Genomic DNA, 27,986 nt, shown 5'->3' on the forward strand with positions numbered 1-27,986 from the left:
TGGCAGGCTGGAAAAGGTTGAGTGGGAAAATGAGGTGCTTGGGTGCGTTTGGTGTGACTTGAAGAACAAAAATCAAAAAGATCAATATTAGCATTTTTCAGCTTCTATCTTAGGCTTTTTTGTCTTGTATGTCAGGCTTACCAACTCTGAGGGAATTCTCTGGGTTCATGGGTCTTATGACCAGTGGTAAGGAAGGAGGTGCTTTCAGGGCTTTTGGAGGGGCTCTCTGAGGTGTTTTGTTTTTTTTGGGTGGAGGTTGCATGGAGTGCATGGTGGAGTAAAGTCATCTTCCTCTGACAGAAGTGATGAGGATGATGATGGTGATGGTGACCTAAGCCGTTTTGGTCTAAATATTTAAATGAATAGTTATTAGAATTTTAATGCACAACAATAGGCAACAAAACTAAACAAAAAAAGAATACATGCAAACATTTCTAATGCAAAAAACGAATAGTAATAGATGCATTCTCACTTTTTCCGTATTCTAACTTTTTAGGCTTCTTGCTCTTTATCTGTGTTGAGGTCTGATGTCACACAAGACATTTCCCAGCGCTCTTTAATTCTGTCAATAGAATCTGTAGAGCCCATTCAGCAAGTCAAGTATTAAGAAGTCACAGTATCAGAACACCACCAGAAGTTATTCATGCAACTTTTAGGCCCAATTCTATTAAGCGCGTTATATTGAAAATTACCTGATTCGTAGAGTATGCATGCAGCATACTGCCTCCATCCCTTTGTTGGTTGCGGCAAAATCCTCTTTTGGACACTTCGGAGAATTTGGACTTTGTCCCTATAGGGGGGCCACCAAGCAAGCCCATCTGAAAACCACTCCTTTGCCACAGGGCCAGTTCTGTTTTCCTCCTCAAATAGTACTATTAAGTACATATTGAGCCAAATACAAAATATTTAACACAACAAAAGGGTATTTCAATCACCATAAAAAAGAAAACATGGTCAAACAGAAAACTATCACACAATCAATATAAAGACAACATAGTGCATGTTGATAGGATGACATTTTCAGATAACTACTTACTGTTCAGACAGGCAAGGAGATCAGAGCAGGTCAGGGGAAGAGGCTTTGGTGACTAGTGAAGCAGCAAGGAAATGGACAGACAAGCAGGCAGGCAATGACACAATTACACACAATTTACAAATGCAACACAAAATATATAAACATACAAAAACAAGAGAGGTTGAGAGATGGTGGGTGGGCAGGTGGTGGGCAGTTCAGGTATGGGAGTGGATCAATCAATATGTATGAGGGACACAGCAACAAACTTTCTTCCATGAGGTATTAGGAAAACCTTCCCTTCTACCAGTCCAATATTGCAGTGGTGTGTCGTGTCCAAGAGGCCATCTACTAAGTGTATGGCAAATGTAGAGGAAGGCGTGGGGTAGTCAAAGAAGGACTCTTCATGGGCAAAATTTGAATAGACCAGGTATACCTCCTCCTTCTCAACAATTATATTCCTGATCTTTGCTACCTTTCCCTGAATGTACACATGGCTGTTGGCTTGGTCCAGTTTGAGGGTAAACAGTTCTGTGTCATATTGGGTGTACAGATGTGCAAAATGAAACAATGGTGGCAGAGGTCCTGATGTGTGCTCTCTCCTTACACCCAGATTTCTCATTTGCAGTGTTTTTACAGATGCTTTCTCTGAAAGCTCTTCACAATCTGACAGCAGGGAGATCCTGGTTTCCTCAAGCCGCTTTAGCTTTTGCAAAATTTTCAAACTTGAAAGCACTGAAGGAGTCCAGGTTCCCATGCACCCTGACATCTTGTGCAAGATGCACAAGGTTGTGGAAATTGTATGAGAGGTACATCTCACCATACAGCTCCCCAAAGTGGTGAACAAACAACACAAGAGCTTCATTGCCATACTCAATGTAGTCCTCAAGAAGTGCCTTGTTTGATAGTATGAAAACACCAACAAAAAGAAGTAAAAAGTGCTGGTACACTGCAGTATGCAGGAGGTCTTTAAGGAGCAAGACCGGTATAAAGCAGGAACTGGCGGAATTCAGACGCTTTCCATCTGTCTACCTCCTTCAGGGATCTTGGCCTTCGTGCAAACTCCACTGGCACGCTTGTCTGATCTTTAAGAGCTTCTCAGAGAGCGTCTTTACCTGAAAGCCAGAGAGCCTGCAGGCCAGTGGACCCTTGAGCCACAGGTACAAGAGTCGCCTCATGACCCCCAGGCGGACAAGATGCATGTAGTCTAATGGGAACCCACTGACCATGCCCAAAGATGTGGCAGTCAGAGGTGAAGGCCCTACATGATGGCCTTCATAAGCCATTTCTTTGAAGTCCTTGTCAGTGCGGAGGCGGGCATCAGTTTGAGGGAATATCACTCGGTTGTTCACATATTCCCCCTCCTGCATGAATTTTCCACACCTGAGTAGCCTGAGTGTCCCTTGACATTCTTTACAAATGCTCGGGCTGGTGCATCACAGACCATTGAGGACAGCTGGAGACTCATGGTGATTCCTTGGAATGTGAATCCCTTCTCCAACTCCACAACATCAGCCACAAAATCTTCCAGGTATTCATAGAATGATGGTTTGCTGGTACCACAAAACAGCCCAATCACAAATGGCTGATGCTGGGGAGGTTCTTGATAGCTCCCAGAATGGGCCAGAATTGTGTGGAAGAACTTTTAAAAACTGGCAACCGTCCACATTCACTTGGAGTTCTAGGCAGACACCACTAGCCAAGTTGCACTTATTAGCCTCCAAAGTAGTATTCATCCACTTCAGGATGCCAAAGTAATGGTATGTCCCTCCAGCCTTTTCCTTGACAACCACAGACTCCGACAGTGCAGTCTGCAGCAATGTTCTTGCATCAACTGGCAGTGATGGATGATGGTATTTCAAAAATTTCAATAATTTATTTAATGCACTGTGAGTTATATTTTCTTCTAATGCCCACGATGTCAAATTACTTTCCAAATGGTTCACCTCATCTTCACTATCTACGCTATTGTTGTCAGAATCAAAGGAATCATTAAACTCCTCAGACTCAGCAAAAGATGATTCGCAATCCATAAGTCCTCCTCAACATTAACTGGAATTTCATTGCAAGCGTCAACAAATTCTTCTTCGTGAACCTCATTGCCACTAGCAAAACCAGAACAAATGGACTCCAATTGTTGGTTAACTCTTGCCCTAGATTTCCGCTTCAATGTCCAGTAAGAAGGTGTATTGGCCATACTTAACAAATTACAATAATAAAAAAATAATAAAAAATAAAACACATTAAAAAAGGATTACACAATAAACACAGAAGAAAAACATAGGAAATTATATTAAAATACACATCAGAATACAAAATAAACACGTAAAAAACAAAAAGCAATAAATACTAGTATACCATTACTCTAATGTACATGAGTGTAACACATAGCCTACCTTTCTAGCCAGGAGGGATGTCTGCAGATAAGGGCTGACTGAAACCCAATGTGGAGGGTGGGTGTGAAGACAGACTCTGCTTGAAAGGGAGACACAAAAACATATGGCCCAATGTATTTAAGTATTTGACATACTTCACAAAGAAACAGGTATAGAGAATACAATAGTCTGCTTGAATTAATTTTCAATTCAATTATATTTGTAAATTGCCAGCTCATACAGAAGTTATTTTACAACACTTTTCCTACAGAGCAGGGGGCACAGACAGGCTTACTATTTATTTTTTTAATTTGAATGCTCAAATATAACCAACAACGACTCTAAAGGGCTCTGTTTCGGACTAACTAACAAGACCAGGCCCCTCTGTGAATGAATGGGGGGAGAGGGCGAAAACTGCACTTTCACTGGTCCCCGGGACATAAAAACTGCATGTATTGAATCACCAGTAAAACCTGATAAAAAACACTGAAAAGGTTTGCTGACTGTCCCAAAATAAGGTTTAAAAAGCATTTTCCCCCACTGTTATATCTACTACTGATGCGTGGTAGATCATTAGGCAATGATTGGCTTAAAAGGTTTCCTTTCTCGACCGTTTCAAGCAGACGATTGGCTTTCTAGCGGAGAGGCGAGAAGGGTCCAGCTGCAGCCTGCAGATAAACGTTACGGAAGTTGAACTTCCATATGTGGTTCGTCCCAGATGCCACCGCGCACAAAACATGTTGATGTTTATCTCGGTCGCTTGGCCCACGCAGAGCCGTAAAAAAAAAAAAAGAGCCGATAAATAAGCTAAGTGTAGTATTAAGTATTAATCAGTGTAAATTATGCATTAACATTTACTATACTATAATATATGTTACTATCATAGCATATTAATACTATAATTCCTGCAAATATTTATTTATAATAGCCTAATGATAATAATAAAGCAATGTTTCAATTCATACCACTGGTGTTGTATATTTTATTTGTTCCAAAGTGATTTTAAGTCAAACCAAAAATATTCTGTAAGTTACATAACGACCAAGATGTATCTTGATTTAGGTTACAACTTTACAACATAATGATAGAATAACAGCGGTACGTGTGACTGGGCCTGGGGGAGCAAACCCGGTGTTGTGCTGAGTTTTGCCTGCCTGCCGAGAATTGCATGCACCTCCAAATAATGCTTTTAAACGCTGTAATATTTATTGTGGGCTTCATCAATGGTGATAAATGATTAGAAGTATATATTTTATGAACATTTATAGTCTTTAATATTTTAAAACACTTAGTAGAAGTACCATTCCTTGACATTCAGTAAATATATGTGGTGATAACGCCGTTTGATCAATGAGCACAGCAAAGTGTCTGAGAAGGACCTAAAGAGGTGGATGCATAATTCTGCAGATCAAATTTTGTAGGCTACCTGCCGAGATTTGCATCCACCTCTTTTTCTCAGCATAAATGACCGTTAGCACCGGCGAGGTCAGGCAGGCAAAACACGGCACAACACCGGTCGTCAGCAAGCTATAGCTAGCTAAATATTCCTGACAGCCCCCCGAGGCATATTACTCTTACCCTAACCATCACAGGGTGTGTGCCTAAAGTTATATGCATGTCGACCTTTTTATACACAGTCTATGATGTCAACCGGTTACCCTACAGTGACGCATGTCGGCCGTAACCTCCATTGTGTTGCTGTGCAGCCTCCGGTAACGTTATTGACACCAGTCTGCACTTCCAGAGCTTCTCAACTCCGAAAATGTTTTAACACTTTCAATTCGTCGTCAATTTTCGTTAAACTGCCGATATTCGAAATCTACACAGTTGATTTCTCGCCTAAAACTTCTCAGAAGTGGATTTAAAGTTCTGTTGTTGGCCCCTGAAGAATAAAACTGTTAGCATTAGGTAAGCATTACTATACGTGAGCCATCACGTTTTGTGCGCGGTGTCTTCTGGGAAAAACCATATTTGGAAGTTCAAGTTCCATCAAGTCTGCGGGCTGCAGCTGGATATACTTGGTAGAGGCGGGAGAATCGTGGCGTTACATATTTTTCCCAAATAAGGTCCCATGGTGGTCCGCATGCTATATCTGCACACCAGCTACTAGCTAGGTTATTTCCAACACATATTTGTTGTTCAGAAAAGCATTATCGGGGGGGGGGGTGTACAGGCAGGGTAGCGCCTGACTAAAATCACCCAACTAACGTAAGTGACAATATATTCGGTGAGAGGAACACAATTAGCGCATCTTTCAGTCAATGCTTGGTTCAATTTGTCATTAAGTATTGGCCATGCTTCGTGGATAAATGCTTGTTAACATGTTGGCATGATGGAGGCAGTTCGGATTTCTGATGATGAGGCCGAGAGTTCAGCGGGAGTCGATGCGTCCCTAGCGAACGTTTTTTCCACAAATGGGTGTAGCTAGCTACCGGTTAGCTTACATTAGCTAGATAGCTAGCTATCTAATGCAAGGTAAGTTGACGTAAAACAATTTGTAAGTGCCGTTCATATACTGGAAACACATTTTTTTGTTATATCCAGCTATAGCCAACTAAATAAACTGGAAAGTTTTGCTGGTTAAAATAGCTTTTTTAATTCTGGGACTTAGCTAACGTTAGCTAAACTAACTATTAGCTAATGATAGTTAATAGTCCGGTTTCTCAGCTGTGTAAATACATAGACGTTGTGTATAAAAAAGTATGGCACAACGGTACAGGGCTGTAATAACGTTATGCTTTATTACATGTCACATAATTAACATAATCGCTATTTAATGTTAGTCAAGTGATCGCTTACATGACAACTCAACCTGTCACTTCTCCAGCGCTGCCAGTCTGTCTGGTGACGAGGGTGCGCTTCTGACGCTGTTATGGGCGGCATCGTATTACTAGCATTGCGCCGATCCAAAGCCGACCCATTGGAGAAATTAAATGGAGCGTGGAGAAATCCGACTATGCGCAGATGCTTGTTATACGCTATAAATATAATTCGATGTACGATATTAGGCTTGACATCGGCAAGACGTACGTGTGCTATCTGGGAAAGAGTTCACTGACGCAGCCGACCTGATTTCAGCCTCGGGGACCTGACAGCAAACGCTCTGTCTATGGACTGTATATGGTCGAGACTCTGGAACAGACAACAGACGTCTGCCTGAGGACCTCAAGGTACGTGCTGGTGTGTATGGGACTAAAAGGTCAGAAATATAACAAGGTGAGAGGCCATGAAGAGCTTTAAAAGTGATCAATAAAGTTATCAATAAATTTTAAAGTCAATTCTAAAACATACTGGGAGCCAATGCAATGAAGCTAAAACAGGGGTAATGTGGTCATATTTTTTAGTTCTGGTTAAAAGTCTGGAAGCTGAGTTCTGGACAGTCTGGAGTTGATCAATAGTGAAAAGGCTGTTGCAGTAATCCAGGCGTGATGAGATGAAGGTGTGTAAAATGGTTTCAGTGTCCTTAAAAGTTAACATAGATCGTATTTTAGATATATTTCTAAGCTGGTAAAAACATGATTGCACCAGCTTTGTGGTGTGCTGCTTAAAATTTAACAAATCAAACCAGACACCAAGATTCTTTGCAACAGGCTTAACATGAGTCACTAAGGACCCAATTTCTAGGATCTCAGTTTTGTCTGAGTTGAGCTGGAGGAAATTATTTGACCTCCAATTTTTGACTTCACAGAGGCAGTCGGTAAGTGAACAGGGTCTGTGGATCTGACCGGCAAATACATCTGTGTGTCATCAGCTGGACAGAATGAAGAGACATAGTTGTTCACAGACACACAGAACTTCCTATTTGACAGGTAGGATGAAAACCATTCTAAGGCAGTACCAGAGACCCCCACCCAGTGCCTCAGTCTGTCTAACATGATGTTGTGATCAATGGTGTCAAAAGTAGCACTAAGGTCCAGGATTACCAGGACTGAGCACATACCATCATCAGCAGACATTAAAAGGTCATTGGTGACTTTAAGCAGGGCAGTCTCAGTGCTGTGGTACTTCCTGAAACCAGATTGAAACTTTTTTAAATAATTTGTTATTTTCCAGTACAGTGAGCAGCTGTTTGGACACAATTCTTTCTAAAATCTTTGCTATAAAAGGTAGTTTTGAAATGGGTCTAAAATTTTGATGGAGGGAGGGATCTAAACCAGGTTTCTTTAAAAGTGGGTTCACGCAAGCCGTTTTAAAATAATCAGGGACACAACCAGTAGATAGGGAGCTGTTAAAAACAGAGATCAAATGGGGCCTGACAGAATCCATTATTTTCAGTAAAAACTTTGTAGGTATTACATCAAGTGGGCTGGAGGACACTCATTTGTGATACTGTTTTTAAAAGCTCAGACAAGTCAATGGGATAAAACTGGTTAAAACTCTCTTGTTGCCGGTGAGGGACCTCAGGGTAAGAGGAAGAGGGAGTAATAGAGGCTCTGATTGACATAGAGGCTCTCATTTTTACATGGTTTGAATTTGGCTGTGGGCCCAGGGGGGTGTATATAATGATGATAGAGAGTGATCAAGAGGTGAATTTGTGCATTATACTTTGTCAATTAAACCAAGCCAGGCAGCCTTCTGTGTTTGAGAACGGTGCTGTTTTTTAATTGCCCACTAGAGGGCTGCAGCGCCACAATAACCAGCCTAGTTTAAATGAACGAAATGACTTAAAAAGATTAGTTCATTTTAAGGAACGAGATTTGAAGACTCGAGTCTGTCAAAAGAGTCGAACTTGCCATCACTAGGCTCGACTCGCCTTTGTTTGGTTTGGTTGTTTGGAGGTTCCAAGCGAGCTCAGGCGATACTAAAATGTGACGTGAAAACACAGCAGACTGCTGATTGGTCAGAGAGAATCGTCACTATTCACTGCATCATCATTACGCGCGCCTGACAGAGGCCAGCAACATAAAGTTTTATATTTTACAGTTTTTGTATGTAATTTCATCACTAAATCCACTTCTGAGAAGTTTTGAGGTGAGAAATCAACTGTGTAGATTTCGAATATTAACAGTTTTACGAAAAGTGATGGCGGAACAAAAATGTTTGAAGGTTTTCGGAGTTGAGGAGTTCCACAAGTGGCAACGAAGGGAGCCCTCTGGTCCCACCGTCACACAGACCGCTGCAGCAACAACGGCAGAGGAAAATACAGCTGTAAGGTTTTTATACCGCTTATCTGTCTTTACATTGTGAGTAAGGTTGAAACATTTTAACTTAAATAAAGAGAAAGCTCTGTGGGTCGCTGGTGTGTGTGTCGCATTGAACATTACGTCGCGGCTGTTGTGTGTGGCGTCACTATGACGACCAGCTACATTGATGGGTACTATCTCGGGGTACTATCTGCACCAGAAAACGGAGCACGGCTAAACCAAGTCGAGGCGAGTTGAGCTGGTACATATATCACAACATTTTACTGAAGCAACTATGAGATATTGCATTCTAAAAATGCATCCAACAGCAAAATGTAAACAGACATAACATTTTCTTGAACTTATAGATGAAATAGGTGGAGGGATTTTTAGAGTGCAACATCTCATAGGTGGAACAGTAAAATGTTATATGTACCAGTAATAGTACAGGACACTAGGAAGCAGAAGATATGAAATAGGTGGTGTCACCTATAAAGGAACTGTTTTGGTGAAAGGTCAAAGTTCACAGCTATGTTAACTGTCTATTTAGTTTTCGCTGTTGGAGGGGTTTTTAGAGTATAAATTTATCCAATTTGGTACAGTAAAATGTTATGATATATGTACCAGTGATAGTAGCTGACAGTATGAAGCAGAAGATATGAAATTGGTGGCGTCACCTATTAAGAAACTGTTTTGGTGAAAAGTCAAAGTTCACAGAAAACATTACATTAAGCTGACGCTTTTATCCAAAGCGACTTACAATTGCTATATATGTCAGAGGTCGCACGCCTCTGGAGCAACTAGGGGTTAAGTCTCTTGCTCAGGGACACAATGGTGGAATCGAACCCAGGTCTCCCACACCAAAGGCAAGCATCTTATCTATGCAACATCACAACCCCAGTTTAACATGTTTACATTTTACTGTTGGGGTTTTTAGAGTGCAATATCTCATAGGTGGTGAAGTAAAACCTTATGATATTTTTACCAGTGATAGTAGAGGACACTAGGAAGGAGAAGCCATGACTAACTGCTGAGGAATTATGCTGGGGAAAGGTCAAATTTCATATAAATTATGTTCACAAAATAACAAAAGAAAAGGTACATTTTGTTGCATTGCATTAATAACAAATAATAAATTATACTACTGTTATCATTATTGTTATTAGTAAAATTATTATATTTCTGTTGTATGTTTTTGTGTTCATATAATCACTAAGAGCATCACAAAAAAACGCGTATGTATCTTTCAGGACCTTCGGCTCACTCGCATCTCGTCCTTAACATAATAAAACTGCTTTAGGCGCAACAGAAATCAGACGGCGGCAGGGTTAACCAAGGTTTCGCATTTGGCGGCTCACGTTACCGCAGTCCTGCATCTTCTACAAAGCATCTTACTACAAACACTGGGTTCAGACACAGCTAATATGAACGCAGAGCTTGACTGTCTCCACAGTAACGTTTTAGGACTAAAGTAACAGTAACTAAGTTAACAGCAGGTCCTAACAGTGCAAAGTGAACCTCAATGTGTTAGCCAGCTAACTTCAACTAATATTAGACTTTCTGTTAACATTACTGCTGAAAACAGAACTTTTTCACTTACCAGACCAAAGCGCAGGTAGCAAGGAGCAAGGAGGAAAATAATAAGCGTTGACGACTGTCTGGAGGGTTTCATCCACTGGTGATACCTGACGTTACTTTTTGGCTAACGGTAGCTAACGTTAGCATAAAGGCCTTTTCACACAGGTTTACCATCATCCATCGTCAATCGCTTAAGCGATTTTCTGTAATTAATTTTCAATGAGAGGCAAGCGTGTAGGAAGAGAAGCATTGAGACAGGCGTAGCAACAAGCGGGCGTGTTCCCGTGAAACTGTCGTGGTTGTGCTCGTCTCACGCACACGCCCGCCCTTGCCAAAGTTGAATTGACTTGAACTTTCTGTAGCCTACGCGACGCGCAGCACAAAAAGAAGATGGATGAGAGACTGATCCTCGCTGTCTGTGACTTCCCTGAAATAGCCCATTGGAGTGTTCGATGAACAGTTATTGGGACATTAACAGGAGGGCATTTGCATGACTAGATTTATCAGCTATATGAATATGAATAATATATAATATAATATATAGCCTATCAACTAACGTTACTTATAGTTTTACTTTAAGCTAGTCTATTAAAGAATACAGTGGAAAATGACGAAGGATGAGAGACTGATCCTCTCCGTCTGTGACTTCCCTGAAATATATTAACAGAACGTTAACAGGAGGGCCTTTACTAGATTTATCAGCTATATGAATATGAATAATATAGCCTATATAATATAGTAATACAGCCTATCAGCTAACGTTACTTAACCTGTAGTTTTACTTTAAGCTAGGCTGTGAAGGAATACAGTGGCGAACAGAAGCCGTTGCCGTGATTAATATCTATTGAGCGCCTTCCGTTTACTCGCGGAGCGCTTGTCTTTGTGTCTGGTCACATGAAAACCGCAGAAGCGACCCAGCGGGGCCAGGTGACTACACAGGCGGAGTGTTGCTTCCCGTGTGAAAAGACCTTAACGTGGCAAACTGCCTGCACATATGATACTGCCTCTGGTGATCACAGCGTGCGATTATAAAATAAAGTCAAAGAAGAAAAAACACTTTCACAGCGCTGCAGAGAAAGCTGGGTTCTATCAAACTCAATAAATTACATTATTGATGAACAGTTTTGCTTCCTTACTTTCAAATTCCTCTTTCCCGCCTTGGATTGCCATCTCGATGTTGATGACGTCAGACGTCAGTCCCTCTGTACACTCATAAATTATCAGTAAGATAACAATGTTCACTCAAAAACAATGATGCACATACAATTAAAACAGCATTACCCGTTAAAATAACTTAGTTATTTATTGTTCGGTTTACTTATTTGCTGTTTTTGAGTTAGCTTGCTTATGAATTAGCAGTACTGTTCAGAATTACAGTGAGTAATAATATGCTAATGAATAATGAGCTTTAGCAGCTGTAGCTAACACACCGACTGACACGTGCATTTGTGTGTGTGTGTGTGTGTGTGTGTGTGTGTGTGTGTGTGTGTGTGTGTGTGTGTGTGTGTGTGTCTGCCCTCGCTGAAACACCTACAGAGAGAGCAGAGGAGAGAAGCAGGCTGTTTGTTTCTGTTTGTTTGGCTTAAGCGCTGTGAAAAAGAAGCTTATAGTGATTGGGAAAACCCTAATTTTTGTAAATTGTAACCACATTTTGGTAGATTCCGCGACTCCGTTCCGATTACTGCATCATGGAAATCACATTGGTTAGCTCAGTTGGTAAAGCGCAAGACTCTCGCATAAAAGGTTGCATGTTTTATCCTACGTCAGGAGAATTTTTTCCCCCTCTCTTCAATAGATTGATTATGAAGCGACTGTTTCTCATGCTCACAATAAAGCTTATGCTGCATTGTGTGTGTTCTGGCATTTGATCCACAGCCACAGACCTTCAGACGCCTTTCCATTTCCCCAGTCTCTCCAGGCAGAGGACATTCTTGCACTTGTTTTCCTGATGTTTTCCTTTCAGAGGTGTGTCAAGCAGGCTACAGACTCTTTTGAATGTCATTCAGCATTTTTCAAAGTAAAAGCTCTCAATTCAACTTGTAACTCCATAATCACCAAGAGAAGTATCGTGTTTTCCTTGTCAATGCTGTAAAATGCCTTTGTATAAACTTCATCTATTATGTGGTTTATAATGGACTGTGGTGCAGAAACAGTGACAGTGTTTCACACTTTTGGCTTTCATTTGGCATGTTATCTGTCAGAGGCCAAGTCACAGTAACATATGTTTTTACTGAATTATTAAGTAAATATAATATATCTACCTAAAGAAACCTCATTTCTTTAGTGGCTACTCTCTGCTGTCTCGTGTCAGCCACCGTACGCTCTTTGAAAGGGGCGGGCGGAGCCGTAGACTAGACAATTAGTTGCAATTCGCAACCTCACCTCTAGATGCCACTAAATCTTACACACTTTTAATGCTTTGCAACAATGTGGTTTCTTGATTTTCTTCAAAACAGGAGGGGGATCAGTTTAAATCAATTTACACAAAGATTTTATACTCCCAGTTACCCAAAATGTATGTCTGCTGCAACACTGATCACTTTATAGCAAAGACGGTGCTCTTGCAACGTTAACAGCTCTGAAAATGTTTCCGGTAATGGAAAGTGAAGGCAGTAATGAGGGGACAGCACAAATGAGCTGCTGATTATATGTCTGAGACTCTCTCTCTAATCACATTTAGAAAAGCAGAGAATGGTTTAGCTACAGACTGTTTATGGTATTTGTAAATAGTATTTTTTTTTGTTCCAACTTTCACCAGTTTTTCAGGATTTTTTCCCTTTGTTGGACAGTTGATGTAATACAAACAGAAAACAGGCAATTATAACTGCAGGAGTTGAGCATATGTCATCTTTTTTCCCAGTTTGTTGTTGCATCTTCTTTACATTTTATATAATAGACATATACTCTTCTAAGCTCCCTACATTGCATGAGGATACAACCTATTCTTCTGCGTGAACAGATGCAGGTATCTTACTTACGCAAACATAGGCATCTTCCAGTGCACACAAACACACAGAAACACCTACTCACACATGCAAACACCTTTCCTCCCAGTCTCCGTGTCCCATGTGGCCAGTTGCATCAGCAGCGGGGCCTCTGACTGTTGTCATGGTGTGAAACATCCCTGTAACCCCAGTGGGTTTAACCAGCCCCCTCTGCCTGCATGTACGATGCAAAGCACCCTGTTACCCAGCCAGGTGCTTTCCACAGGTGTTGTCAACAGATAGAGGACAAACAAACACACACAGAACTCCTATTACCTGATGGAGTGTGGCTCAACGGGGCTTGCAGATCCCCGTGATGGTGCATATTTGCTCAGTTTACCTCAGTAACATGCATACCTCTCAGTTTTTTACAGGCTTTGTGGTGAGCCACGTCACAAATTGCCTAGCAACTACGTCTGGCGTCATCATTTTGACCCACAGGAGAATTGGCTGTGCACAAACACTGGCTGAATGGTTACATATCCACAAGGCTGGGAAGTGAGACATACCTGAAAAAGAGATTGTTTGTGTTTGTAGATCAAATTCAGTTACAAAAAGTAAACAGTTTGAGGTAGACTAACTCGAAATTACGGCAAGATAGCGACTTGATCATTCAGAAATGATGTCTCAGTGGTATTCTTCTCATAGTTCCTCAGATATAATTAAATTGCAGCAAGAAAGGCCAAAGGATGTATTTTATGTGTGTGGAAACAGGGCTGCGCTCCATCAATTCCCATTTAGGATAGCCCTGATCCACAGAGAGTCTTCTGATTGGCGGAAAGAATGGAGTCTAAAGACTGCAGTGTGTGCAAGGGAACTAAAGAGCAAGGTAGGAAAAAGAGATGTAGATAGACAGACTCGCAGCGATAGAGCAGGAATTGGCTAATAGTCAAAGTGGGGCTAGCCGCTTCCTGAATTGTTAATAAACCCTCTCAGAGACCCTGATGAGTGTGATTGATTGGTACTGGCCTGTAACAATGTGAGCCTCTTCAGTGCACTCAAACTCATTTACCTTTCACCAGCTCTGCCTTTCGATTCCTCTTTGTGTGACTGTGGCTTTATCTGCGCCTGAGCCTCAATAAGCCTTTGTATTGTATTGTCTTTGAATATTAGAGTGCAGCTATGGAGTCTTAACACAACATTCATCACGTATCTCGTGAAGAAGAGTCACTCGGATCTCGTGTAACACTTCAATTGTGGTATAAGTGTGTGTGTGTGTGTGTGTTTGTGTGTGTGTGTGTGTGTGTGTGTGTGTGTGTGTGTTTGTGCGCCTAGGACTGCTATCAGCTCCTGTTTGTGCTGCTGTGTGGACGATAACCATCATTGTGTGTGTGTGTGTGTGTGTGTGTGCTCTCAAATGTGCTAAATGGATATGTATGTCCACTATGTGTACTTTATTGCATGTGATTGTGCGTGATATCCATCAGTTTGCTCCTGTTCGGTAGATAAAACAAGCCCTGTGCGTATGTGTTTGTGTGTTACACCCCAGACAGACAGGTAAACATCATCGCCGGGCCTTCTTCTCCTCTATTCAGAGACCATCTCTCATCTTGTTGACTTCACCTAAGCCTCCAGATTGTATTTTGACAAGCACCGATCATCTCGCTCCGTCCTTGGCAATCCGACACCAGACACGCCGTCAAGATCTTATTAAACAGTACGGGAGACGGTGGGGAGGAAGTGGTGCAGAATGAAAATGGGATGCTGAACAGACTTCCACATCAAGATGATTTTAATAAAAATACAAAAAAATTATGCCCTCTTTTGCAGGGAGGTAATTTTTTTCTAAGGCTTGCTCTAGAGCACTTTAACGGAGAAAGAAAAAAAACGGAGAAAGAGAGGCATGTCTGACAGTAATGTGCAGGCTAATGTGTTGTCAAGGCTGAAGCGACACGCCTCAGACGGAGAAGATAAGATAGGAAGCCCTGGCAGCATTGTGAATGCGGTTGCCAGGGAGCTTCACAAAATAAGCAATGCATGCCGGGGGGTTGGGACCGGAAGAGACAATAATATTCAAACATGTGAGGAAATGAAAACGGTCAGTAAGAAAAGGAGAAGTGTATCCTTTTGTAATATGTTCTTGATTTGTTCCACAGCAGGTGGAAAGTGACTCAGAAAAGGCCCCTCTGACATCTGACCTCTTATCAAAAGACTTCTCACTTTTGGTTAATGCATGCACTCAGCTAGCCTAGCATCTTTTTCCTCCTCTGCCACTATCCTCTGTAATTTCGTCTCTCCTGCCTCTCAGGTGGACTAAAGCAGAAGCCAATCTCTCCCCTCCCCATCCATCCACTTCAGCCCTCATCTTCACTCCGTCTTCTCTCCTCAGCTTCTGTCGCTCCTTCCTCTCATCTACTTTCCTCTGCTCCCTCACCCGCATTTTTGACTCTTACCTTGCTAGCTTATTTCTTTTTCTTTCTCCCTCTTTGAACTGCCTGTTGCTGATCCATCAGCTGCTATGTTCCCACTCGTTTCTCACAGTGAGTAAAGTCAATCTCGGAGGAGGCGGCGGTGGTGCTTAGAGGTGGCGTCTTCTCCAGTAGGGCACCAGCCAGTTATTAATTGCTCCCCAATTCCTCATCTGTTCTCAGTCTGCTGAGAGAAGTAATTACGTCTCTTCCCATCTCTCCCCGTTTCTCCCCTCGTCGGCATCAGAAATGACGCGATAACCAGAAACCCAAATTACTCCTGCTGATGAGACAATCATTGAACGAGAGAGAGCAAGCAGGAGATTTTTCAGCCCCACTGTGCTTCACCCGTCGGGGTAATGGCACCTCGATTCGGTTTAGGATGTCTCCCCTATGCATTTGCGGGGCGTTTCCAATTTCCACCTCGCAAAACACTCGAAGATGGGGAGGGGGAGATAGGCAGAATGAATTAAATGAGGATTTTCTTTTCTTTCTTTCTGTTTTTTTTTTTTTTTTTTGCGTTCCTTTTTGCTCCCAATAAGAGAGTGCAATCATGAGGCGGTTCCAACTCCAATCAGCGTTTTGCAGCTGGAGAGGAGCGGTGATGGAAGAGGGACATTAGCACTGGATCCTCATCTGCCACGAAAGACAGAGGGAAAGAAAATGTGGAAAAACAATTAAGGATGCTTTCTTTCTTTTTTTCCTTCATAAAAACTAAAGTGATGGCAACCAGGTGTCGAAACAGGTGTGTGGTTTATTTCGGCATATATTTTGACCTAAGCAAACAACAAAAAGCATATAGTGTAGTTTTGTGTATTGCTTTGTTCTCAATTTCTTTTTTCTTCTTATATAAAGAATCTGCCAATGCAGTAAACTGACTTGAATCCATTTCCCCTAGAAACGTACCAGTACCTTAATATGCCACGGCCATTTTTTCATAAGATCAGGTTCAAAGACATTTGAAATGACAATTTCTTTGTATGAATTCATATGCAATTTTGGAGGCTGACCCTACGCCATGCCGTGCAAAGGCTTGTCAAAGTATGGAAAGGCTGCACATCATTTTAGATGAGCTAGTTCCAGGGTCCGGCTGTTGTACGTGTTGGCTTACTGGCATGGCTTACTGGGAAACTTGATGGAACTGAGCCATCGTTAAAGAAACTGGTTTCACCTGTGCTTTTCCTGCCATGACATGTCAAAATGTCTGCCATGAAAAAGGTTTTTTGATGTTGTTCCACTCAGTCTTGGGGCTTCTGTTGCCTCATGTGACAGGCTAATGTAACTGTAAGGCAGTTTTAACTTTAATTTCACAAAGTTAGCAGACAACTTTATCCACATTTTCTATGGCCATTTATAGCAATCCAAAACGCTTTCACACATTACTTTTCATATGGTATGATGTAATAAGTATCCAGGGCCGCGAAATGCAGGTAGAATTCACTAGTGGTGTGTGAAACACTCACTCTTATTAGCCACTTCGGCGCATGGCATTCGTCGAGAAGACCGACTCACATGTCAGTCGAATCAATGCACTTGTTTTTTAGCTGCATCACAATCTACAGAGCAATGCAGGTGCAACTGCATGGCAGTCTGTAAACTTTACAAACCCGAGTGTCAAAATGACCACAAACCACCAAACTAACTTGGTGGAAGCGGAGAAGGGTGATAGAAACAGAGGGCAGCGTGACACCGGACAGCGAGGCAGCACAGTCAGTTGGCTCTGCTCCAGTGATGACTGTCAGTCATCAGTGTCATCACTGTCAGCAACCCAGCAGGAAAGGCGCTCCATGGTGGGATTTTATAACTGAACTATGAGCAGGACGCACACTTTTACTTTCTCTGACTGTAGAAATCTGATTTGTTGACTTCACAGATGACCATATATATTGTTATATATATATAATTTTGGAAAACCACTGGCCACAGTGGCTGGTAAGCAAAAATGTTGATGTCAAGCCCTGTCTGTAAGTATCCATTCAAAAAGGCTTGCTAGTTCTCTCCATTTTGAATCAGCAAAGAAAACAAAACTAGCTTAGTTTACTGAACAACAGGGCGTGTAATAGGCCATTTTCATGGCTGACATTTTGACATGTCACAGTGGAAAAAACACAGGTGTAAATAATGCAGTTACTTAAACATTTAGCAGCGTCAGTTTCAAGTCAAAATACCCATGGGTCAGATGGCACAGATTGTTTCAGCTCATAGAATACATTTTCAACCTGAGCAGATCTGAGAATTGAATGTACTGAAAAACAACAAAATGACATTAGATTCAAGAAAAATCTTCAAAGGAGTTGTTTTCTGTGGAAACACGTTTAAAAGGGTCCTATTTAAAAACAATAAGACTTTTATGACTCAATGAAAGAAAAAAATAACTTGATAAAACTGAGATATATGCGGTGTGTGTGTAGCCCAATGTTCTGCTCCTATAGGCGCCCTGTGTCAGGGCCAATCGAGACATCTCCAAATGCATCCCCCCCTTGCTTCCCTCCTCAGCTGTCAAACTGCAGTTTAAATGGAGCAGAAGAACCAGCGGGCTAGTGCTGTTGTCTATATTGTATTTCACTACCTGCCAAGTGCTTATTGATTGGCTGTGGTGGATTAGGAAGTGTATGAGGGTACAGTGTATATATATATGTGTGTATGTGAGCATTCACATGTGCATCTGGAGCTACGCTGGGGGTCTCTGAACTGACGAGTCCTCTCAAATCACACCACCTAATCCATAGCTCTCTTACTTCATCTCTTTCTCCTTCTTCTTTTGGCTTTCCCATCACCCCTCGCTAACTTCTCTTAGCCTCGCCATCTTCAGTCCAGAATAATTTGGATTCTAATAGTCTTTTTACAGCCGCTGGCTAATGTTGCCATGGGGGAATGTAACGGGGCCATAACGAGACAATCCCATCCCATATGCAGAGGATATGAGGGGGAATTTGTCTGCTTCAACAGTGACAGAAGCAATCTATACTGTGGGGTAGTTCCAGTGAAGAGCCCATATGAAAAAAAACCCTCAGTGTATTCAGGATTATGGTGTAGGAGCCCATTGAAAGTCTAATGGACTAGTCACATCAAATAGACTTGGTGGGAGCATGCACAGATGAATACATGTATGCCACCATGCACACACACAGAAAAAGAAGCTATTACCACCGGGGTTTGGGCCATTACTCTCTGTCCAGAATGCTAGTGTGTGTGTGTGTGTGTGTGTGTGTGTGTGTGAGAGAGAGAGAGAGAGAGAGTGTGCGAGGCCCAGCCATAATGTTTCCAGTCCCAGAGGAGTCTCAGTACAGTACAGCCCTCCTAAATAATTACCACAGGCCTCTTTATATAAGAACAGGGGATGGCAATAAAGAGACCTGCGATATTGCATTGTGCATAGTACACTGATATGAAGAGCGCGAGGAAGGCCGCTTGGAAACATGTCAGGTGGTAATTTCATAGACCTGCAGCGAAAACATCGTTGCAATGATGCAATGAGTGTTGCTGCTGCATGGCCTGTATGCTCAGTCTGTCTTTTGGATACACATTTGAGGCTCTTTCCTCCACAAATAATTAACGTGGACTTAACTTAAACTTAACTTAGGGTTTATATCTAATGATGACAAATAATCCTCAAAAAGTAGAAAGTCCCATCATTTGCTTTGATCATTTATTACAGTGTTCCTGTATATTGTCCATAAATTAGTTACCTCTAACTAAAGTCCATATCTAGCAGGTTGGGGCCCCCCTTTAAGGTCTCACAGTTTGACATTTCCTGGACTTTACTCATATGTTTAGCTTTTTTCTTGTTAGATGCTGAATAGTTTTACCTCCTTGGGCACCTAAAAAGCATTGGAACTAAACAGTATAAGAACGGGAATACCGACAATGCATTGACAAGTAAACATCGGTTTACATTGACTAGGGGTGTGATGACACACTTAGCTCACGAGACGAGATGATACATGTTATTGGGTTCCTGAGAACGAGACGAGACAATATTTTAACACTATTTTTACGAAATCTTCAGTGATGAAATATATGACTGGAAAAAGGGTCTTTAATTGGCTGAAAGTCACAAAATGCAAAACAATACAGGTGCATTTTGAAATTTTGCTTAAATGTTGTTCATTTTAATATGCAATTGTTCCAAATACTTCAGGTTCAGGCTTTAACCCTCTTGGTTAGAATCCAAATGACTGTTGGTTACTGTTAGCCCATAACAGAATACACTTTGGGGGAAAGTGTCACCAAAAGTCCAATCAACTCAAAATGGCACCAAACGCATCCCTAAACACTTTCTTCAACAAACATTTTGGCCAGCCACATTGAGCCTCCAGCTGTTGGATCCTGTCCACAATTCTGCATATATGCTGAAGCCTGGACAGCATCCAATAGCATTGCTTGGCAGGTGACATTCTGTGGGAACCCCATAGAAGCGCCTTTTGGGGTCCATTGAGTTACCTGGAATAGCTTTTGGTGGATCTTTTTTGTTACACGCCTAATATTAACAAACAAAAATAAGATTTGGAACTAGTGTGTTTTCCATTGTCAGATATTTGAATATTATGCTGTGTTATGATATTGAATAAAAAATTATGTAAAAGGTCATCCTCATGATATAGTGTTGATTAGACCTCCTTGCTTAATTGATATGTTCCCCACTCTCCTGTGTATTTATATGCACCTGTGGGGACAGGACAACTTACCATAACCATTCTTAGGCTATATTTAGTCAATTTATTGTGTGGTCTATAAACTATACTGTAAGAAGCTTATCGCGCAAAATGTCCACCACAAATTCCCATGGCCCCTTGGTGATTTATAGGACCCTCTTGAAAATGAGATGATGCATCTCATATTTTACTATCATATCTGAGTGGCTGGAATCAGTTAATTCTGGGCATTTTTGCTTGAAAAGAAGACATTTATCAATTATTAAAATTGTTGTCAATTCTTTTTCAGTCCACTGACCGTTTAATCAACTAGCTCAAGTACATTGACTTTGGTGACCTGACATAATAGGCCTATTTCACAGCATTATGACTCGTCATAATACGAAAAGCATGTGTTACTAATAACATTAATGATGGCTCTGTTCAATGAAGTAAGCCATGACAGTGTGACAGTGAGTCAGCAGGCACAAAATCAGGACCCTGAAACTGAAGCAGCTTTATGGAACTTAGTTTAATTAATAATATTATTAATACACATGCTTTCCCTAATGTGACATATAGTGTTTTCCCTGTCCATCCCTATTTCCAGCATAGCTCTGCCCAACTTCAACCTTAGCAGAGCTTAGTACAGGCAAATCATATTTGTTTTTCAAATCAGATCTCTAAGGCAGACTGTTTTTGCAAGTGATCAGATTTTATTTGTTTGTCCAGATATCGCAAACCTATCTGCATGCGTTTCTGTGGTAACAACATAGGTGTCAGTAACTTCATACGCTGGTGAGGCAGCTTTCCAACGCAGAAGCTTGAGAATTGGAGATCCATCATCTAGCCCTCCAAACTATCGCGGTGCGAAGTTGTGGTGCAGAACTCCTTCTCTGCTGCATGGATTCTGCTCAGTCACTTTCATGCACTTCTGTCACTCTGGATTTCACATTGCTGTTGTGTTACATTGCAAGTGAGATAAAAGACAGTATGAAATACAGTTTGAGCAGCCAGACTGGAATAGCTTGGATTCGATTTGCTAAAATTGCATTTAATATATTTTTTTGTTGTCCAGACTTTCTGAAATCAATTTGTAAACATTGCGGATTTGCCAAAAAACAGATTTGGGCTGGCAGTCTGAACAAGCCCTTAAAAACCAGAATAACTGGTAACATCAACATAACATCTGTGGGCAGGGCCTTCAAATGTTCAGAGAAAGTCTCTAGAAAGTCTAAAGTCTAAAATAATTTAGTCCAGCTTTAACCTCTTTCGTGAAATCTGCATTTAACAAAATGATTTCTCACTGGTTTTAAACTTTTTTTTTCTCCAAGTTGAGCCCTTAGCCACCAATAACTTCAAATACTGAATTTTTAATTTTCTGGGAAAACGACCCAGCTGTCAAAAGCAATCACAGATGAGGAAATACCAGATGTTTTAATACTCATCTTACACAAACCACCTCATTTGCTAAATTATATAGGCCTATGCGGGTAAAAACTTGACGGTCTTAAACTCTTGTTTAAAAGTCTGAACAGGTGTCATTCATAAAATTACTCATGCTAATCACTTCTTTTCAACAATGTTACTGGCAGTGAAATGATCTGCTTGATTTTAACATATTGTCTGAATTTTCTTGCAAATAGCAGAGCATCACATATCATTTCCAACAAGTAAAGTTTTTCAGGCTTTACAAAAATAGTGGGTGGATGTTCTCCAGGAGCACATGTTCTAAAACATCATTTTGTGGCGTAGGTTTAAACACATTTATCTATGCCAAGTCCCCAGGCTGCATTGGGAGGAGAGATACGTGCCTGCTGGTGTGGCTCATAGGCTGTCTGTTGCCTCAGATTCCTCCCTTCACCAGTCATAATCTGCGTAAGTCATCCTTGATTAACCCCTGCTGAATGACTCTAATTAAAGCCAATTAGCCTGGGCAGAATGAGACACTCTCCATGCAGATGAACGCGATGGAGAGGTAGAAGGATGGAGGGAGGGATGGAGTGGGGTCGAAGTGGAGGTGTGGAGAGCTGGGGATGAGCAAGATGATTGAGGGATAGAGGTGCTCGGGGCGTGGAGAGAGCCAAGATGTGGTGGGAGGCAGCATGGTTGAGAGAGAAATAATGAGGGCATGAAAGAAAAGAAGGGTGGTTGAATCTAAAGAAGCCATGACTGCTGGGTGACTATCCAGCCATATGACATTCCAGTCAAGCGATCATGAATAAACACTTGGAGGGCAGATTAAAAATTATGAAATATTTCTTTACACCTGCACAGAAACATTACGAGTTTACTACATTTTCCAATGCACTTGCAAATGTGAAATCAATAAAGTAATCCAATGATTCATCTAAAAGAACATAAAATTCTAATGAATGGGATAGTTACAGTAAATTTCCACCTCTCTGGAGCGACACAAAGTTATAAATGGCTTTTATTTTTATGTAACAGTTTGAAAATATGCTTCATGGTAAGCAGATCTAAGGGTTGTCAAATTTGGGCTGGATTCAGACCCATTTTCAGTGGGGAGAGATTTACAGATTCACTTTGTGTGCCTGATGGCTGGCTAACTAATGACTGGTGAGAGCTACATTTCTACTGTTAATATCTTAATATTAACACACTGATAGGCTGAGCAGACTGTGAACAGTGTACCTGTAATGTATATTTTCCTAGGGGGAGAAAAAGAGTGTAGAAAGGAAGGAAACTAGAGAGGTAAAAATGGAAAGTGGAGAAGAGTTTTGAAGTTACAATATTGCCTTCAGGCAGGGATCAAGTTGAAACAGTGTGTTTTCTGTTGGGCTCAGGTCGAATTGGGTCGAAATCTCAAGCTCATGCAATCCTCTAACAGAAAGATTAGCTGAAGTGAATTACTCTTGTCTCAAAAAGAAATAGTTTCTCTAACTCTGGGGGTTTAAAGATTTTGTACTTTTGACTGTCTAGTGAAAACTATATTTACTTTAATTCTAATAGGGGACTCCACTGATTTTACTTGATTTTACTTCTGCTTGTCATAAGGAATCAACCTGTGTCCTCTGTGGCTCTGAGGGGACCTTTACTTATGTGGGCTAACCAGAAAAAGATGCTATTGTGCTGCATTGTGGGAACTGTAGGATGTAGAGTTTTTGGAACTTGACAATGCTAGGACTGTCTCTTATGAGTCCTTCAACTTAATGAAAGTGAAAAACGCCGCCCTGGTAGTGTGAGCATGGAAAAAAATGTGGGAGACATTACAATGTGTAGACTAGACTGTGCCTTTAAGTGATCAACATATCGTGCTCCAGCTCCCCAGCCAGGAGTATTTTGTTTAAGTTTATACTAATTGTTTTTTTTTTCTGCACCCTTTACCCTCCATTTGTATCCATTCAGTCTGCCAGCAAGCCAGGGCGCTCGAAGGCCTACCTACCAGATACCCGTGCCAGCCTCCGCCTGGCCGTCCCCTGCTATCAACCAGCAGCAGGGGTAGAGAGGCCAGACTGAAGGGCCCACTCAGCCTGCCCAGTGATTGCCTCAGTCTATCATCAGCCAGAAGATTTCTATTATTGCAGATGGATGATTGGTCTGGCTAGCTGCCGGCCTGGCAAAGCAAGCTCATTTTAGAGCAGTTTGAAGTGCAAGCCCCACTGTACAGAGGCGGGGGGGTGACGAATCAAAAAGGGGGATTTGGTGATTTGGTGTTGAAATAATGGAGCAGAAATAGTCGTAATGACAAGGCACGCTGACGCCAGGAGCATTATGCACAGAGGACGAGGTTGTTAATGTGGACTGCCTCTATTTCCGACAGCAATTTAAACTCTAATGGGAAGCGCTTTTCTGCTAAATAAATAGACGCCCCACTCTTAGAACAAGGAGTTTGTTTACTGTTTGTATGGCGCTGCTGGATCGACCCAAAAACCCCATAACAAATTCAATGCATCTGTAAGCGTCATGATTTCCCCATCACTCGGTGAGATGTCAGAAAAGCTTGCTCATAGCATGAAAGACGCTTTATGCAATGAGTTTCTGCGATTGGAGGAATGGACTTTGACCTGATGACCAAAAAACACAACTTTTTGAGAAAAATCACCCATTTTGGGCTCATTGTGTCTATCCTGTTGGAGAATAACATTATTTTCTTCATCCCTCTGCAAAAGAGTTAGTTTTAGAGTAAACACAAAAATGTAACATTCACCCCCTCTTTGCTACTTCACACAAAAGACTCAGTATTTCACGACTGCAAATAGCCAAAGGGTTATGATTCAAATGCAACCGCTCTATCATATGACTATCATATGGCTCCAGTCGCCCCCCTTTCCTCCATGTTGTTGTTCTGCAGCAAATCAAATTGCCACAAAACATTTCAAATATGAATATGACTATTTAAAGCACTTCACGGTCCAACTTAGCAGCATTGGCTTTACTGTACTGCCTGACCTGGGGTCATTTTGCTCTGTTGTTGACGGGTTGTTGGACTCTGCGACCTGCAACCTGAATCGATAGTCTTAAGGGAATTTGAAGTATCTGACTACATGGCCTCTGCACTTGGGAGATTGGAGAAGCACAGAGGAAATACAACCCTACATGTTTTTTATACAGTATTGATCTCTGCATCCAGTGCTTTAAAATAGTGCATTACAAAACAGTGGTGCATTTATGCTCTTTTGTAAAAAGCTCTCATATAAGACTAAAGAGCTTTTAAGTACATTACATAGAGGGCGGTCAGAAAACACTTTTGTCAGTGTGTAAGAGACATTGCCACCTTTTATTGGTTAATATTTTATTTTGGAAAAAAAAATCTGGACATATATGATCATCTTTGAGCTAGCTCTGACTTTACTTGCTTCCTTTCCCTCTCTCTTTGACTTTCTTTCGTCTCATCTGTTTACGTAGCTAAGGCGCTTTGAACCTCAGAGCATCGGTGGCTCTGTGGCTGCTGCTGTCACCTGCTAATGTCACCGATAATGATGTGAGGCTGGTTTTTCCTTGAAACGGCGTCACGGAGCCAGCACTCAATCATTTCATTTAAGCAAAACAAAGTGCGACAGCGACAACTGTGAACCAGCCAAGAGAGAGAAGCAGCGTCGCTTTCGTCTGCAAATCATTTCGCTAACACCTTTGAAGTGGTGACATGCCTCTGGAAAATGTAGCGAGAAGCTCCCGGTTTGTGGGATGAAAGGGGAGTCAGCAACTTGTCAACTTTTGACCTCTATATGGGAGAGATCAGTTGGGGTTTGGGCCAGCTGCTGCTCCAGACGCTGCTGCAGTGTTTGATAAACGACAGTGAGAGTTTTCTGCTACCTTACTGAACTGAGCTGAACTAAATAACAAAGGACTAAAGTTACTGAGTTAAATGAACTCAAATGAACTGAACTTAACTCAAGTGGAGCTGAATCACTGAATCACATCAGGACATAATCCATTTACTGGGGAATGAGTTGTTCATTTCTACTAGGTCGCAGGGGTTAGCTATAGAGCAGCACCGAGGAAAGGTTTGTTTTGGTCAAGGACAGCAAAGTGAATTTTGGATACTTTGACCCAGCTCTTTGCACATAAAGGGCAGATGACCTTGCTGCTCCTTGAAGTGACCTAACCCTGGTTGAAGCCTCGCAGCTGTCAGTACTGGTCAGTATGGAATGTAGCTCTCCAGAAGTGGGTTTTGTTGAAGTGCAGGGGTTAATAGGAATGAAGCGCTAATCTGCAGATCTGTGGCAAATGTTATCAACCACCACCTTTTTTGAATAAATGCTTTTAAAGTCTCCTAGTCTTAGCAGGCCGTAAACTCTACTTTTATGGAAAGAATTCATATTTGAGACTTAACATCTGCCATGTGGTAGACAAAGTAAAATAAATTTGTAGCAGGTGTGGTATTTGACCTAACCCTATTTAAGGATTTTAATTTGGCAAAATAGTAAATTAAATTTAGTTCAAATGTAACTAAAATCTAGATAAGTCAACTGAGTCACGCCAACTATGGCTGATTGTAAGCACACTCGACTGTGTTCTGGTGGGGATTTTTGGATGCATTTTGGCTGAAAATAAACTCCAGTCCAGTGTTGTGAGCTGGACTGGTGCAGCACATCCACAAACCTAGTGGGACAGGTGCTGGGTACATTACATACTGATTACATTACTAAATGAGAATTGAATAGAAAAGTACTTACACACTTGAATCACAGCTCACCCTTTTTATCTGCAAAATTTCAAAACAACACAGGTGTAACTCAGGCACAAAAAGGAAGATGCAACATTAGATATTGACTTTGTAACTAGGCTGGATTTAGGTTGAAGTTGAGCCAAAATATTTTGGCATTCCTGGGAAATGACAAATATGTGTTAAGAATTCAGGTATATAGGTTTACTGTCATGCAAATGCGTCTAAAACCAGGAGAAATACTATACAATCCATTATCATAAAATGTAGCAGGACATGGACACCATATAAGTTGCACCTTTAAATTGTAACCCCTGACACAGTAACAGTAACATTTAGCATTTGCATACATTCCCTGTGAGGACTGTTTTCCAACACACCACCCTCCTCATTGGATTCATCTTCAAACCTGTGAATCTAGTGGCGGCTAAGCCCTTACACTGATCGCTGATGCGGTGGGCGTGCTGTCAATATTGGCCCATTCACTGTGAGTGAGCAAATCTCCCCTTGACATGGCCAGCCATGCGAGTAATAGCTAGGATTAAGATAGGAAGGTAAACACATGAATATACAAAACACAGTATGGCGCGGGCGGATCTGAGGCGGCTGCCGGGGGAAATTACAGAGGCCTCAGATGTGCAGCGTGCATAGAAACAAGATTGACTGGGAGCTCGGACATGAAAAGACTCATTCATTGTTGGCGACCCTGATGACGAATGACGCTGTTACATTTTAAAGCCATTGTGAATCCATCACAGCAATTTTGTTGTACAGTTTCATGTGAACAAAGTATGAAATGATAGAAAATCACTTGATTACGTGTTTCTATGGCACAATTCAGATAATCTAGGTGTCCTCTTTTGCTGCAAACAAGGTCAGCCGCTTGGCTCTGGCTACCATTGCCATAGCTCCCTGGGTTTTCCCTGACCTCATGGCTTCTGTTTTATGCTAAGTCACCTCCTAAAACACACATCCTCACCCACAAAGTGCTACTCCTCCTCCCATCTGAGGATGTGGTGTTGTGTAGTTGTTTCAGAAGAATTAGTGTCTGGTTTGCTGCTTGCACTCTCCAGAACAGTGTACATTAGCAGAAGGAAAACCGTAGCTTCACATTAACACATTAAATGCATCATTAAGTAATGAATTCATGCCAACTAACCTAAAATAAAGGCATTTATATACATTTCGAAGTAGGTTTTAGATTTCAGAAATGTGAACTGCTAGAGAAAATTGAACATTGGGACATGGGCGGTGTGGTTTTGTGTAGTTTAGTTAGTTCTTTCTTCAGTATTATTTATTTCTCATTTTGGCATTGTTTCAATAACTGGCAACTGAGTAATCTGACTTCTACTCCTTTTCTTCATCTGGTCTCATTTTACTCCAGTTCTCCTTGACCATGTAGGTGTCATAATAAATCACTGTGACCCACGTAGTGAAGTATATATGGGGGTGTAAACACATAGGCAAAGATATGCAGACACCAACAGATGCACACAAACATGAACAAAGCATTAGCATGCCCACACACACACACACACACACACACACACTGGCAAACACTGAATTTCATGATTCCCTGTGAAAGCTAATCTATGACTGCAAAAACAAAATCCAAAAAACATAGCTCCATTTTCCTCACCCTACCTTATCATTTTCTGTGTCATGGACTAAAGTGAATTCACTCACTAATTGGACGCCTGACATGGGGCATTGTCCTTTGGTATAATGTGACAAGCTCTTAC

General features: G+C 41.5%; 1 long non-coding RNA gene across 1 annotated transcript; it reads right to left on the reverse strand.

Moving 5' to 3' along the window:
• Positions 1 to 478: 478 nt before the first annotated feature.
• Positions 479 to 10,354, reverse strand: LOC119899591. The gene is made up of 5 exons (XR_005443876.1): positions 10,111 to 10,354; positions 3,409 to 3,484; positions 1,037 to 1,088; positions 693 to 872; positions 479 to 575 (listed from the first exon to the last, which is right to left on the reverse strand). It is a non-coding gene; the product is annotated as an uncharacterized LOC119899591 (long non-coding RNA).
• Positions 10,355 to 27,986: the final 17,632 nt, after the last annotated feature.

Source organism: Micropterus salmoides, unplaced genomic scaffold (genome assembly GCF_014851395.1).
Source record: "Micropterus salmoides isolate LMB-PRFRI ecotype aquatic unplaced genomic scaffold, ASM1485139v1 Ms_hic_scaffold_1, whole genome shotgun sequence".
In the NCBI taxonomy this organism is placed as follows: domain Eukaryota; kingdom Metazoa; phylum Chordata; class Actinopteri; order Centrarchiformes; family Centrarchidae; genus Micropterus; species Micropterus salmoides.